The following is a 16,125-nucleotide window of genomic DNA, read 5'->3' as shown; positions in this document are numbered from 1 at the left end:
AAATACGAGTGCTGCAGGTGCTGTTACTATTTTCGCTGTTACGTGGTCTCAGTTCCTGAACTACTTTTAGTGATTTAACACAGTCCTCAGTGACATTTTTGTCAGAATAAAATTAATTAAAACAAGTAAGGGCTAAATGGGCAGAGGACTGTACTCTGGTAAGCAGGGTTAGTTAGAACAATCTACTGAAATGAATGGGGCTATTTCTGCAGTTCAGGGAGTTGGGTTGGCATATCACTCTGCATCCCCAAGGAAATTTCAAACATATACACTCAGAACACAGCAGGAACTACCTGAGACTCCATCACAGCTAGTTTTGACTCCCCACAGTTGCCCTCCTGCTCTGTGCAGTGCTCCCAACAGGACAGGACCTTCTATTCTGTGTCTCTGTGTGTTACCACTTCACTGGGTGAAGTGCTACATGAAAACACCTGCAGAAACTAAGCAGGAGCCTCTGTTTCGTACAGACAAGAGACAGGCTAACAGTGTTATTTACTCAGTAATTACTTGTACAGTACTCTTGTAGCAGCCTACCTGTCACTTTCTACAGGTGGAGAGATTCAGGAGCAAATGTTCCGGAGCAAACTCGGAGCCAGAGTTTTAATTCCTGCTTTCTTCAGGTGCTGTTGTTTTCCACATGCTTTGCTGTAGGAAGAAACATAGAGCAGATCACATACAAGGGCAAGCATTGTGCAGGAACACTACTGCAGATGGAGTTATCGTATCAGGGAGCCCCGCTGACAGCCCCCAAAGGCAGCTGTAAGAGGTAAAGACATGGAATTGCTTACATCCTACATCGGCCAAATGCTTGAACAGGAAAGAAGAAAAAACACATACACACAATGTGGAAGCCTGACTTAACTACCAGAGATGCTGACTGGTAATGTCTTGCATTGGTATGAGCCAGGATCACCCAACTCTCACCAAATAATAAAAATCTCAGCAGGAACAGGCAGGCAGGAACTCCTACTTTGAAGCAYAAGACATCATGTCCCATTAAGATCCCACGGGGGAGAAGTGGCTGCCTTATATAAGGGCAACTCTGGCTCCTACCTCTGTGCATGATAGGGATTCTCAGCTCCCAAGGAGTTCACAACTTGAAGGATCTGAGAAGTTGCCTCTGACCATGGACGTGGCTTTAGTATTGCCATAATTTCCTGGCTCTACTGTTTCTGTTGCCCATGCCAAGCACTTTGAAGCAGCATTGCTACGTTTTCCTAAGTGCAGTTGCCACTGATGCCGAACAGTGATCCATTGCTCCTATTGTTGTTTCCGCACTCAGTGGTTCATAAAAACAATGGTTAAGATGCAAGTTCAGCACAGGGAGTCCCAAAAGTGCTGACTGTAAGAAGCTGGGAACATATAAAAGCAGGAAGAATCACTCTGTTCTTGCCCTGTTTCTCATATTTCTCCTTAAGCATATTCCGCTGGCTACTGTGAGAGAGAAGATATTGGGACCTTTGGTATGACAGTGTATTGCTCCCCTTATGCTCTTCCTCTAACATTACCCTGATCAACACTAATAGACAAGGCTCAGCCATTTATACTGACAATGCCAATGTCCTGCATACTGTTTTGTAAAAAACACTTTCAAAGTGTAATACTTTGATTTGCAGTGTCAATTTATACCACACCATGGGAGTGAAGCAATCCTTGCTTAACAACAAAGAAAAATGTGAAATATATAATGGGACATTGATATACTCTGTTTTGGCTATAACTACAAAAAAAAAATCTGTATTTCTATCACCTGGTCCTCACAAAGATTTTAAATTTTATCAACATCAAGAATGTTTGGAGAAGGGGAGAAATAGAGATGATGAGGATTTAAATTTCACAAGTGTTTTCCAGTTTTTGATAAAATGTTAAGTTGATGTTTATGTAAGCAATTTTTTTTCCATTTTGAAAATCTAATTTTACCAGCTGTTTTATTTTACTACAAGAGAACATGAAATACATGGGTTTTTTAAATGTAAGAAAGTAGCATTGATTTCCACCAAAAGAATGGCCAAATTCATTAAGAAATTGTAAATCCAAGTACTTTAAGAAGAAAAAAAACAATTATGTATTTAAAGAACAAGTAAACAGGCATTTTTTCAACACCCATTACCAACTGAAAGTATGGTGTTCTATACGTGCAATAAAATAATTGCTCATCAAAACTCCACAGCAACTCTGAATTTTGCACACACAGCAGAAGAGTACATAGATTCCAAAAAGAACTAAAATTTGCTAAAATGGCCTGTTAATTTTGAGGGGAGAGACTTAAGATGATAGAAATCAATGCCCACAAGGCACAAACATGCACACCAGATACAGGGAGATCCATGGGAAAAAAGCCTGCACAGTTTTCTAAGGGAACTGCTCTTTAAGGCATTAAATAAAAAATCTGTTCATCAGATGCCCACATTTCTCTTAAGTAAAAAGTTATTCCTAAGGGAAACCAAGTTCAACAGGATTCAAAATACTCCTGGATTTATATGTTTTGGACATGTAGAGATGGTAAGTTTTCCAAAGAATGAGTAACTTATCTGTAAGAAGCAATTCATAAAATCACAGTATCATTTGTGATCACAATAGATAATGATACAGTATATTCAAATACTTTGTCATAATAATTTCAGTGATATGCCTATAAACTGAAAATAGCATAAAACACTGGTGGGTTTTATAATTTATTTTATTAATAAAGTAGAAAAAATGCTCATTAAAAATATGTGAAGTTATTGACAAACTAAATCCTAAAACTTACATAAAGAAGGAATTCATAAATAGCCTACATTCAATTAGGATTTTTTAACAATAAATTTTGTAAAAAGGTATTTGCAAACAGATACTGCATCCAAGATTATATTTATGAAGCTGTTTCTACATCTTTAAATGCTTGCAGAGGTTTGTTCCTGGCCAACAATTCAAATCATACGTCATACTGGAGTTTTGGATAAACAATGATGGAAACAGGCTAGAAGAGCAATCAAGAAATGGCTAAGCAGAAAGAAAGGAGAATGGTGAAACAGCGATTTGCCCGTTTGTGGCCAGCTTAAGGAACCTGTACAGAGTGGATGTCACTTTTTTTTTTTTTTTTAAAGCAATGCATGTACCCAAATTTGCTTTTGGCAAACATTGTTTAACTGCTGCTGTTTTTTATGAAGTCAATGAAGACTGAGTTAGATAATGAGCTGGCACACACTTCTGAAGTGTTTACTGTGTTCCTTAAAGTAAGGGGGAACATGCTGGTTCTTAAACTAATTTGTTTTTTGGTTGTTGGCTTTCCCCTTCTCTCTCCCACTACTCTGTTCTCCCCATCTTTGGAATAAACACAAGATGCCTGAATCTTCCGACACACTTTGGGGGGGGGCTTGGAGGGGTTGTTTTGGTTTTTTGTTTTATGTTACTGAAGAATCAGTAGTTTCCAAATGGCAAACAACTGAGCCATGTCNTTATATAACTGAAGAATCAGTAGTTTCCAAATGGCAAACAACTGAGCCATGTCAAGAGCCATGTTAATCTCATGTGTTCGATCTGTTGTTAACAATGAAAGAAGGGGGGTGAGGAGGACAAAATAAAATCTGTCTGTTCTGGCCTAAATGCAGGACACGAACAGGGAAAATTTCCACAATGTAGTCTTTTTCTTCCAAAGGGGGAGGGGGAGAGGGGGGAGAATGACTGTAGCAGCAATTTTGTGGAAGGAGGATCTGCACCCATCTTGCCAGTCAATACAGTATTCAGAAAGTTTACATGGTGGGAAGAATTTCCCACCCATTGTTAACTAGGAACTTGATTTGAAAATGCAGTTTTCTAATTAAAATTGGCACTTCCAGGCAWCATGCTGGCATCCACCATCTTGCTAAACACTGAGCTCATTTGTGGTTCCAGCAAACCCACTGTCAGAGGTGACAAACCAATTCTCATCCTGCCACCCTTACTCAGTTCTCAGTCTCCATCCTATCATGAGCAAAAATGGGAAATTTACTCCAGTAAATACAAAGCAAGGACTGTAAGATTTGGCCTCATTTGGCTAGAATCCATAGGTCTCAGTCTTTATCACTTTTAAGGCATTATTAACGGACCAGAATTCTTCAGAAATGTTTGGAGGAAAACAGGGTCAGTTATTTTCGAGGCTTCTACATGCTTCAGTACACTCAGATATCCAAAACCATCATTACAGYGAGAGACCCCACTGCTCAGCTTAAATTTCATTCCCTTCCAACCTATACTCCCAAGAAAGTCATTCAAGCATAGAATTTTTAACATATTACCACAACAACAAATAGCTCTACATAGATAAGATGCAGAATTTGCCTGATCTATGTGAAAAGACAAAAATTACTTGCTTGTTTTGTTTTGTTTCATATTTAATGAATATACTAGCATTTGCAATTCATTCTGATTTGAAGGAGCTCAAATGAAAAGCCCAGTTACAGCTCTGCTGAAGAAAGTGGCAAAATATCTTCACTGTTGGGAGATCACATTTTATTATTTAGAAACTTTTTCTGGAGATAGTCCTTTGGAAAAAAATGTCTATTTTTTCTAGTATTATATATTCTGAGACCTTGAAGGACAAGCTGGTAGGCTGATTTTTATGGTTTTTTGATTATATTAGGATTGATGCCTTTAAAATGTCTAACATTGTTAGGCTCACAACAAAGGATTTCACTTCATCTTTTCATAGGAGCAAAATATTATGCAAATTAAATAAAGATCTTCACAAGACTATCCAGTTCACATAAATACTAGCTAGCAAAGCATGCTGTTGTTGGCTTTGGAAAAATTTGTCAACAATTAAGCTCATCAAAAGGAAGTTCATAAGTTGATTTAGCAGAAATGTTGCACAAAGCCTCCGCTGTAAGGTACATTCATGTATTCAGTTCTATTCATGAATTAAAGTAATTACCAAAGATTCATATACATGTACGAAAAACTTGCAGAATGCACAAAATCCAAATATAGAAAGAAGCTCAAGATTTCTAAATGACTGCAATTTGGAGTAATTTGCAAAATAATCTTCCAACATGAATAAATCAATGTTCCTAACATTCTCACATTATTCTCAGAAATGTTTTTCAAAATGTAGCATGCAAAAAAGAAATATATCCAACACCTACACTCGGTGTCCATTTGTTCACTTTAACCTTACATACAGATCTTACTGCATTTAGAGCATTTTTCATTTGAGGTCTTCATTTAAGCCAGAGGACACGGTCTTAAGAAAGCGATAATTCTATAGAGCACGAGAGTTCTCCAAGCCTTGACACCAAAGTAGGCAAATCAACAAGCAAGTTTAATAGAACATGCCTGTACAGCAGATTGTCTGCCCAACTCCCAAAATCCTGTTACTGGGCACACAAAGCCCCATGAAGAAGTGGTATTTCATCCCATGATTTGTCCAAACCATAATTAGCAACCTAGAGAAGTCTCCCCAGGAAATTACAGGCTGAATTAAGGAAATTCTCCCTTCACTGCCTGTTAATTTGATTAACAGAATCCAGTTTATTTAGAACTTTGCACGTATACACCACTTGAGCAGATTTGACTCACCACACATGCCCCACGTTGAAGACTTTATTCAGGCTTCTTCCAGTAATGAATTTGTGTTGATTTTGTAAGATCCTGTTCATGACCTTAAAACTAGTTCATAGGGTCAGATTCTTCATTTTAATTCATTTGGCTATTACTTTCTGCCACTGCTCTTTCATTATTCAAGTCTTACAGGAACTGGAATTCTCTGATACTTATTTGCGAAATTCTTTGCCTTCTGATTTCAGGAATTTTGAAACTCTTTGCTTCAGAAGGTCTGATTACATCTGGATTAGGACTTTTACCTTTAGCCTAGCTTTCAGCAAATGTTTCAGTTTTGGTATGAGTTATCTTATAAAAACAGCACCAAATAAATTCACATTGCATTGGAAGAAATCAGTTGGGAAACTACCACATTACTCTCTCTCCRTCTTTCAAGACGACACTCAGTGACTACTGCTTGCTTCCCTTTACATTTGAGCAAACAAAGGGTTGACATTGCCAGAAAAATCCAATGTTGAAATAAATTTAAAGTTGCAAGATGAATTAGCAGTTTTGTAGTGACTGTACTATTACTCCTAAAACAATTAGTTCTAATCTTAACTCTGGAGTATTCTGGGCCAAGTATATTAAAAAAAATTTTTTAATATTTGGGTAAAAACAATATAGGTGTAAAACAAGCTATTTCAACCCCACCCTGTAAAGATGCGACACATTAGCCATATAGCTATGATTAATCATAACATTGTTCATCAGCCCAAATCAGACTGAGTGATTTTAAAGACATCTGTTTTCTTTCACATTTACCACATACATAGATGTAGTGTCATTACAACAGAGATTTGACTCATCCAAAAACATCGTAATTCAACCATTAAATCAGGGAGGAATATGCAGCACACTGGAAGTCATAGAGAGTATAAGATCCATAAGGCCTCAGGGAAAAATACAGAAGTTCCCGGCCAATAAGTTCCGTGTGTACTGCCTTGCCAGAGATGAGGTGATGCTCAGCAAGCAAGCCTTCTGATCAGCGGGCAGTCACAAAGCCCACGGAAGCTGGTGGACATGACAACTATCTTCTACTTAATCTAGAAGTGAGCAGAAAAACACTCCTTTTGTATARCAATAAATGCAACAATAGAAGCTACAGGCTAAATCACAAATAAGCATGACAAGGCTGTAGGAGGAGCTGGGTGATGGAGCCTAAGGGATCTTCCCCAGAGCAAATGTAGAAGTGGCAGTTTGATTTTACTCAGTAAAACAACTACATCTTGTCAGAAGCAAAAGCCACRCAAGAGAGGTGGAAGAAAGCCCTGAGATAAGTCTACAGAGGCCAGTGAAGACAACAGTATGGCCTTTAAAGAAAAGCWGAAAGCTTTTTGGGCAGAGTGCTGGCTGCTGAAAGACTTACAATTGAATGAAGAAACACTGATGGTGTTCAGAGAAATTGAGACGCATGGAATATTCTCTTAATCAAAYAGAATTGTATCAGAAACATATCTAACAGTCCTCAGTTTCTTCCCTGTGACTGCAACCTGCAAGGCTCCCTCTGAGCTACTAGGCCTACAGGGAAATAATCAGGAGGGTAAAACCATAGAGGTCTTTTCTGCAAAGTTCATAGCATCAGCAGTGGAACGGTGCTTCCTTGCCACATTTTCCTCTAAATGTCCTCTACTATGTTGGGTAAGGCACTCTCCTAGGAGTAGTATTACATGATTGTACCTGCTGTGGCTGAAGAAAACATAGAATCAAGAGGACATTTCGAACTGTTGCAGGAGAGCACAGAGCACACTCATCCCCAGCCACTGACTTAGGACTCAACTATTTTAATGAAGTAATTCCAGAAGGTGAGTAGAAGGCACAAGTGTACAAACTTCCAGAAAGGCAAGATTTAAACACCTACCTGTACTGAGAGTTTACCATCAGTAGCAATCCTACTGATTAGTGCACCCATGTTTGCAAAGTGGGTTGTGCCCACAACAGGACAAACCAGTGCCAAGACTTGAGGAACAAAGGCTGTTCTAATCTGAGCAAGTAACATACTATAGCCAATCCCTGCTGCAGATGGGGACTTTGAGGCTACCCTGGCAGTCACAACAGGGCCAGACTATTTGAAAGCCAGTGGTATAGCAGCTGCTGCTCCAGCCTCTACATTGTTAGCCATTCTCTCATTAGTAGAAAGGGCCTGAGCTCCAAGAAAGGGCCACCAAAGATGGTAAATTCATGCCTGATTGCCCTGTCATCCTTCTCATCGTCATGATACCTCTCCATACCATTCTTCCTTATTCAAAACCGCTCTCACGGCAAGGAGGAGTAAGAGGAATCTAGCCTCTTACTGTGACTGCTCAGCTAGGCTCATACCTGAATTTGAAGAAAGGTGAACTCCACCTGTAAAGTACCTTCCTCTCCAGAGAGAGAACGTGGTTATTACAAGTTCAGAGGCAAACTGCTGACATGTAGCAGGTTGGGGTGTAAGTATGAATCCTACTTTGGGGCATTGTATCACTTGAGTCTCTCTGTGTGTCTAGCTGTCATTTTGCAGTTTGTGAAACTGAAAGACTCTCAATGACTTTACTAGATTTAGACTAGCCTCTTAACAGAAATTTCATAATAAAAAATGACTGACTAAAGGCTACCAGGATTTGCCAAGTAATTTTATGAGGGAATGTACATTGCTGCCTGCTGCACACCTGAACGCACAACTGAGGTGCTTAAAAGCAGCAAAACAACTTCTAGCTCCAGATCTCTATTTCACCTTTGAATTTAGGTACCTTACCCAAGTGAGAGAAAGCAAGCTTGAATTGCTCTTCTTGAGCCTYTCCTACTGCCTTTTCTCCACACCTCTCTACTATATAACCATGTTACAGTATCCCTCTCTCTCTCTCCAGTCAGTGTAGAAAACTGAGGAGATGAATTCAGCATTACAAACTCCAGTTACAGAGCTGGATACCTAATATGAATTTGTTACCTGTTGTGCCGCTTTAGTGCCATAAGTTTCTTTGCAAATGATTTAGGCTAACATGCTTACATTGGTACAACAGTATGCAATTTTCACAAAATACCCTCTTGATATTTAAGCTGCATGCAATTGTTGGCAGCCTTCTGATATACTAGACACACCAGATTGGCAGAAAAATGGTTCTTCCTGTTAATTTTCTAAGAGATATCTCATGCTGAGTATGTTAAAAATCTCTAAACATATAAAAACTTAGCACATATAAAGGAAGGGCAAAGAAGACTGAAATAACTAAAGGACACAGAAAAGGCAAGTAATTTGTGCTAAGGCAGTCAGGAAATCATAAGCCTAGAAAGAGAATGCAGAAAACTGGCTGTTTGCTACCACTACTGCTGAACAATACCCCCACTGCACAGCTTTTTAAATATTTTTTAACATTCAGCCCTTTTAAAACAAGTAATTGTGCTGTGGATACTAATTTCCTCAGATCCAAGTATAATTAATCTTCTGGATATTTGGTCCATCTCTATTGTAAGCTCTTCTTAAGACAGCTACAAATATTGCTAATATTTTTGAGTTAATAGTGTGTTTAGAAGGTCATGTCAGGTTATTGCTGGGAGGATTAAAAGATTTTCTTTCCTCCAGAGCCCCTTTGTTATAAGAAACCAAGGAAATTTAAAACAGGATTTATTCCTTCAAACCAGGACAAACCAACAGAGTACCATGGCAAGAGCATAAAGCAAGAGCACACTGGGCCAGGAGATTTACAAAGAAAGCTTTCTCCAAACTCAAAAGTTAAGCTGAAGTTTTAAAACTCTCAGTGGTTCTACATTAAGGGTAGCAAAGACAACTGGGCTCATAGTTATTCACACCTAGTCCCCTTTCAGAAGTTCCTTTCAAGTCTCCTTTCTTCCCCTACACTTAGTCCCTTTTCAAAAGATCATGGGTAAGGTACAATACTTGGCAAGTTATTTCCTGTCATAACACAGGTAGACATTTTCTGGCACACACGTGCTTGATTTTGTACTTGTTATCTAGCCAGAATTTACCCATACCCCGCTGGCTGCCCCACTGTCCCCAGGCAGGCAGAAGACATAGTGATGAGCCTCAGCAACAAACTGCAAGGTTTCCCAGTGGAGATATAGAGAAGACAGGCAGAGAGGGAAAAGAGGAAAAGGAAAACCCAGGAAAGATCGGTCCCAAACATCAAAACAGATCTTCTGCTTAGATATAATGGATTTTATTAATGAGTGTTACTTAGATACAAAGAAAACTCTTAGGTCTTAGGATCTTGACTGTGGAAAAGCTTTAAGTTAAGTCTGCATCTTTCCATGAGTGTTGTCATGGTGTCAGTCAAGGGTTAACATAGAGTAATGATGAGATCAGAGTGAACGGTACTTTGAGTCAAATGGACATGCCCTCCGAATTAGTCGGATCAAAATTGGAATGCCTCAGCTTTACGAAGTGATTGTGTACGTCCCAAAGTTTCTTGCTTAGAAAGCAACTTATTCAAAATATGTGAAAACCCAGTAAATCCTGCCTCTATCAAGGCATTAGATATCATAGTGTTCTGCATTAATTTTTCAGAGTGCTCTCTCAAACATACACAATATAGGCCTTGTTTTCTACATGCACCTGATCCTGCAGAACATTTACATGTAGATTTTTTTTTTATGTCTCACAGTCATTCAAGTGACCTCAACAAGGCATTCATTTCTAAATATTGCATCAAAGCTGCTTTTTGAGCAACTGAAAGCAACAGGACYGATCACACACACACGCTCTGCTGGAACTGGGCCTGTAAATATTCTGACCCTTTCCAAATGTGTGTGTCATACCACAATGGATATCCTAAAAAAGAACTGATGCAACAGCATCCACAGAAACATTTATATACATTTAAAAAAGACTTCACCAACAGGTGGCTTTCATCTGCTACACAATATTACTAGCTTAGCTACTGCAACATTGTGAACAGATGTTTTTAAGCATCATCAGTAAGATTACTGTAGAATTTACTCATCATAAATCAACATACTGCAATGTCCTTTCTGTTGGGCAGTTAATATATCCTGCTTCCATCAGTCCATCTATATAATAGTTCACGTGAGGATGAGTGAGCTCACTTCTATTTGAGAAGACAGCTTGATGCAGCATTTCAAGGCTTAGCCTAACATGCCCTTACTTGAGGTCAGGCAGCAACATGTTTGGAAAACATGTTTGTTAGATGTGACTGAAAATATCTTAGCACTTGCATTAAGGTAGTAATTAAACATGAACAGTTTGTCTTGATGTTGTTTAAATGAATGACACATTCCACGCCCTAAGGAGTTTTCAGCCCAGTTCTGTGACAGAAAAAAACATAACAACTGATCCAAGAAGAAATTAATGAAAAGAGCACTAAGAGGCTAAGTAGGCGATCGTTCTGATTGAACTGTATTTTAGGGTGCTACTGGGATAACGTACCTCAACAGAGAAGGCGGAGCTTGGTCTAATCCAACATGCTTCCACTAAAACAGCTGGCACAGAACATCAGAAGGGCCTATTAGCAACTTCCTCTAGAGAACTGTTATATAATCAAAAGGAGAGTAAACAAGAAATAGAGAAAGAAATGGAAAATAGTAAGGTAGACTCTTTAAGAAAAATATTATTTGTACACATCTAACTTTGTAGTTCTAACTTGGACAGAACAAGGAACCTTGATTTTAGGTTGGAGTTCCTATACGCTATGTAAACACTCTAATTTAAAATAGCTTTTCACAGCAGCTTTCTTTTCTCCACAGTTTTTATCAGCTAGACATTTCCTAGAAATTTAGAGCAATTGATATTGTTGACATCTCTGTTCCAAAGTTTCTTTTCTCCCTCTAATTCTCCCTCATAATTTTTAGCAGAGAACCCTAAGCCAMGTGACTGGCACACCTCACAAAAAATGACTGAAGACTAGGTGAGCGCTTAGGGAATTCTAGCTTTTATTTGGATGTCTAAGAGGAGCAGACTCTTTTTCCATATGAACCTTTTATAGCAGGTCAGAAAGCAACCACAAAAATAATTCAGTGGGGCAGGAAGGTGCACATTAGGATGTCTAATTAGAGATTAAGAGTGCACTTCACATTGTGTGGCACTTAAAATATGGAGAGGAATGGGAAAGGTGGCACATCGTTATTCAGTTACCACATCCTAAAGACTCACAGTATGGACCCAAGCATAGGCAGAGACTCAGCAGATGTTAATTCCAGGACAGATGCAACACCCTTGCAATCCTTCTCTCCTGCAGCAGAGCAGGGAGCTGCCCTCCTCTACTGCCTCTGAAGACAAACACAGGCTGATACACGTGTTCTGGCACTCAGAGACATTATGCCTTCCTTACAGGTACTAGGTGTGAAAGCTCGGATACATGAAAAGAATTGTGCAGAGACAGAAGGGCCTAAACCCAAATTTGACCCACTGAATCTCCAGGTCAGCTCCTGCCTAACTCAATTTAGGTCTCTACAAGAGAAATCCATCTCATCTCACTCTGAGGATCTGCTATGTAATGTCTACAGCTGAGGTAGTCCCCTTGGCTCACTATAGGCACGCTGAAATGGGATACACATACAGCAGCAGACTAAGTGGGGAGCTCCATAAGCTAGCCAGTAGGAAACACAAAGACAAGTGCAATATAAGATCTTTGCATATCACAAACTTACAAACTGGGTTGGAAGCTCTACGTAACCTAAGTGTCAGGACATTCATCTATTGGGGTCTCAGTTTCATGTTCTTGCTCAGAGAGATTTTTTACCAACATCTTCCAGCAGAATATCAGACCATCAAACTGTCAGGAGTTCTGATTTGGGTTTCTACTGCCCCTCCAAAACACACCTTTTTCTTTTCTTCTTTCTTTTCCCTTCCCTACTTTTTTGTTTTTTAATGTTCCACGTTCTAGGATTTTAGTCCTACTTGAAGGAGAACCTATTTATGTGATGAAGAACCTATTTATATGAAAGAGAACCTTCAGATCTATTTGAAGGTCTCTTTCTCTCTGGCATATATCCTAAAATACATTTTATGAAAGTCATTCTTTTTCTTGCAAGGGATATAAAGTTGGAGCATCAGCAGGAGGGAGCCAAGTACAGAAAACTCCCAACCCCAACTAGTGTTACAGCATTCTTCTAAGCAAAATATTTTTTCATGCACCCAAGCAAAGGAAAGATCTGAACCCAGATCTCCTATCTGAAAGGTAAGAACCTTCATGACTGGGTGATTCAATAACAGAAAACAGGCCTTTTTCCCATGACATTTTACATAGCATGAGATATTCTCTCCACATACTTTTTGGTACAACCACAAGTTAGACAGGAAAGAAATGGGATGAGGACACCTTTCTCTCAATCTTAAGCTGTGGACTAGAGACCCAGAACTTGATGTAGTCAGGACTGAGCTAGAGAGATCTTTAAGCACAAGAGATGCATTTAAAGACAATTCTCCCCAAAAATCTAGCCCACTAGCAGAGGTGGTGAATTGCCTGTACAAACAAACGTGCTATGTTGCCAGGAAGCTGCATATCTATGGGAACAGGTGAAGAGTTTCAGACATCTCTTTCTCAGCACTGAGCAATTATTTTCATGGGATGAAAGCAGCAGCTGCAATGGGCAAAAAAGCAAAAATATCTTGATTGATTCTTCTCATACAGTTGGAGAGCACTTGCCCTCTCCATTATGTTCAGTATTGGCAGATAATGCAACTTCCCTGTAGAACCACGTGTATACAGGTCGAGTCCAACAGTAACCTACAGAGCCATTCTACGTAAAAGAAAATGTTAAAGAGAAGTGYACTTAAAAACAAAGTTGTAATCATGTACTGTACTCAGTGTGCTTAAATAGCGCACGTAATATTGTTCAGTGTAATAACTACTCAATACTCAGGTTTCTAACGTGTTTGGAAGATGTAGAATGGAATTACATTTCAGTCCTGGAACTAATTCTGGAGTACTGCCAGTCCCATGTGATCCATAAAAATTCCTGTGTCAAAATGATGTGTCCTGTTGTCTTGATGCCTTGATCAAGGTTTCTGAGGTTTTTGTTTCTCTGACATCCTCTGCATTAACAAACTTACACAGAAAATATGTTAATCTAACTGTACATTCACTCGAGTTTTGCTCGGGAATCTATTTCTTCACAATATTTATCATCAGCACATGCAGGAGCTAATGTTATTTCTGTATAACTAGTTGTCTTCTGTATAAACTGAAGAGTCATTTGAAAAAATAGTGAAAACTTAAATATTGCTGTAAAAATTTCCCATTTGCCGACAACTACCTTATCAAGTTATATCATTAATTATAAAGCATTGATGAACTGAATACAACAAAGTAACTAATATTTAGTACACTTGCAAACAACCCTACATTACAGAATTCTCAATAATAATATGGGCGTTCAGAAATTAAATTAGTATCCCTTTGTTATATAGTTAAGATTCTGGATTTTCATTCAGATTTCCAATTTGAACTGAACTGAGATCATCAACTTCTGTTGTTATTTAAGGGTTTTGGTTTGGTTTGGTTTTTTCCAGTTTCTTTCAATTATTCGCACAGGAGAATGAGAAAGACAACATGCCAGAGTGTACAGAATAAAGGTAAAAGTGTCCTGTAGTTTCATAAAGTCCTTCCTAATCTTCTGAAAAGCCACTGAAAGAATAAGAAAAACTAATCCACATAGTAACAAAGTAAACCTTCTTAAGATTATTAAGTAGCCTCTGCACTCCTGGTGGAATACTGGTCCTGCTTCCTTCAGCTGTAAGCTCTAGCCAGCAGATGGTAGGTGCTCTAGGGCACAAAAAGCAGCAAGATGCACCTGACAAGGGAGGATTTTAAGAGAGGATATGTGTCTGCCTTCCCCTGGCTGGTGCACCAGCCAGTGGAGGACTTGATCCAGGAGGATAGGAATGCATGGTTAGAGACCTCCAGTTGTTAGAGACTGAATACACACGAGGGCTGAGATTTTTGAAGCCAAATTCCTATTAAAAACAATAGAAATCTGGGTGTACAAATCCCTTAGTCTTGTCCAGCCAAAGCAATTCCTCTCCCCCCAGCCTCTAGTTGCTACCCATTGGTTAGCACTGCTGGTACAATTTTTTAGAAGGATTTGTTGCACAAAGAGAGAGACTTATTAAAAACAGAAAAGAATGTGTTGTGCCTCTGTAGCCAGAATCACAGTTTAGAAATCTGCGGACTGGATTTTCGTGAATGCTCAGAAGATACAAAACAGTTATAAACCCATCTGAACCACTTAAGCCCAAGTATACGGCTGTTTTTCATCTCCACTGATTCAAAGGAGGTATGTTTACTAATGCAACTGGCCTAGCAACTTTCCAAAAGAAACAAAACAACAAAAAAAAATCATGTTTTCATTAATTTTTTTTTTTCTTTTTTTGAAACATTTCTTCTCCATTATTTATTGGTTCAGAGAAACTATGATTCACTTTGGGACACCTTAATCTTATACAGGACTACAAAATATTTTCACCTGATTTTACGATTATTCTCTTTTGTTATAAACAGCCACAAGGCTAGCACTCTCGAGATCCCTATTTAACTTTCCCATTTCACTCTATAGCTAAACTGACCAAAATATGGGGACAGTTGCATTCTTTTGAGTGAACAAGGTGTAATTCTTGTCTCTGTCGAAGGTGAATTTTACTACTAGCAGCTTAGTGCATATTTGTGACCAAATCCTGAASTATTTGCACAAGCACCTCTTTTACTAGTTTCTATTTTAATAATGTGACTTCAGTTTGGTATTTGTGGATTCGCCAGAAATGAAAGTGGGGCAGAGGAGAAGAAACTCTTAAAAACCTTCTCATAGCGGCTGGAGAACAAGTCAGCTGATGAGTATGTTTATTGCCATTAAATAATTTGGGAAGCAAAGATAGACCATTTCAGTGTTGGAAAACCTGTTACTGAATACATCATACTAAGTAAATTGCTGTGTTTTCATTTTTTATTTTATTTGGTTGATGAGTATTAGGCAAGATTAATTTTCTTTCTCTAACAAATCTTGTTGAGATGAACAGAGACATCTACTTGTCAACCCAACATCCTAGGCTGCTAGCCTCTTGGAAGCCCAAATCCATGGTATTGTTGACATACTGCCAAGCTCCAGCTAGCAATCCAGCTGTTGTCCAGTGCTGTTCATGAGCACTAATGAAACTGTCAGGTATGACCAGACCAGACTAGAAGTGACTACTGGCTCTAGGGAAGGGCTGAAGGAATCAAGGACACAGGTAGTGTTCTGGCCTATTTCCCTGATGAAGGTGAAAAATAGATAATGCCAGATTAGTCAAACCATTCTGTTTTGTTTCCTGTCTATGGCCTAAAAAGAAACAGAAGATAAAATACTGAGTTTAGGAAGGTTTTGACACACGCCGCATTCTTCTCCCCCAACATTATAATCAGTAAATGAATAGAAATGTGTTCCATAAATGATAATAACATGTAATGATTGATTGAAACTGCATTGTTATTCATAACTCACTGGAAAACACATACCAAGTTTATTTTTGCAAAAGACTGCTTAAAATCCAGTTCTACTCTGGCCCTTCATTAACAAGTAGATTGATGCATATTCAGGTACACTTCAGATTCGTAGGGAATCCAGCCATGAAAAGAAGCAAAA

The 16,125-nt window shown here is 38.8% G+C and overlaps 1 long non-coding RNA gene across 1 annotated transcript in view; it reads right to left on the bottom strand.

The window, feature by feature from the left end:
- The window catches only part of LOC146588675 (uncharacterized), a 113,275-nt gene that overhangs the window by 69,959 nt on the left and 27,191 nt on the right, over nt 1-16,125 (bottom strand). The window contains exon 3 of the long non-coding RNA XR_014897357.1: nt 535-645. This is a non-coding gene — a long non-coding RNA (uncharacterized LOC146588675). The remainder of the gene's footprint in view (nt 1-534; nt 646-16,125) is intronic.

The sequence above is a fragment of the Rhea americana genome, unplaced genomic scaffold (genome assembly GCF_003343005.1).
Source record: "Rhea americana isolate MKP2758 unplaced genomic scaffold, rheAme1 scaffold_5, whole genome shotgun sequence".
In the NCBI taxonomy this organism is placed as follows: domain Eukaryota; kingdom Metazoa; phylum Chordata; class Aves; order Rheiformes; family Rheidae; genus Rhea; species Rhea americana.
This window is presented reverse-complemented; position numbering and strand designations above follow the sequence as displayed.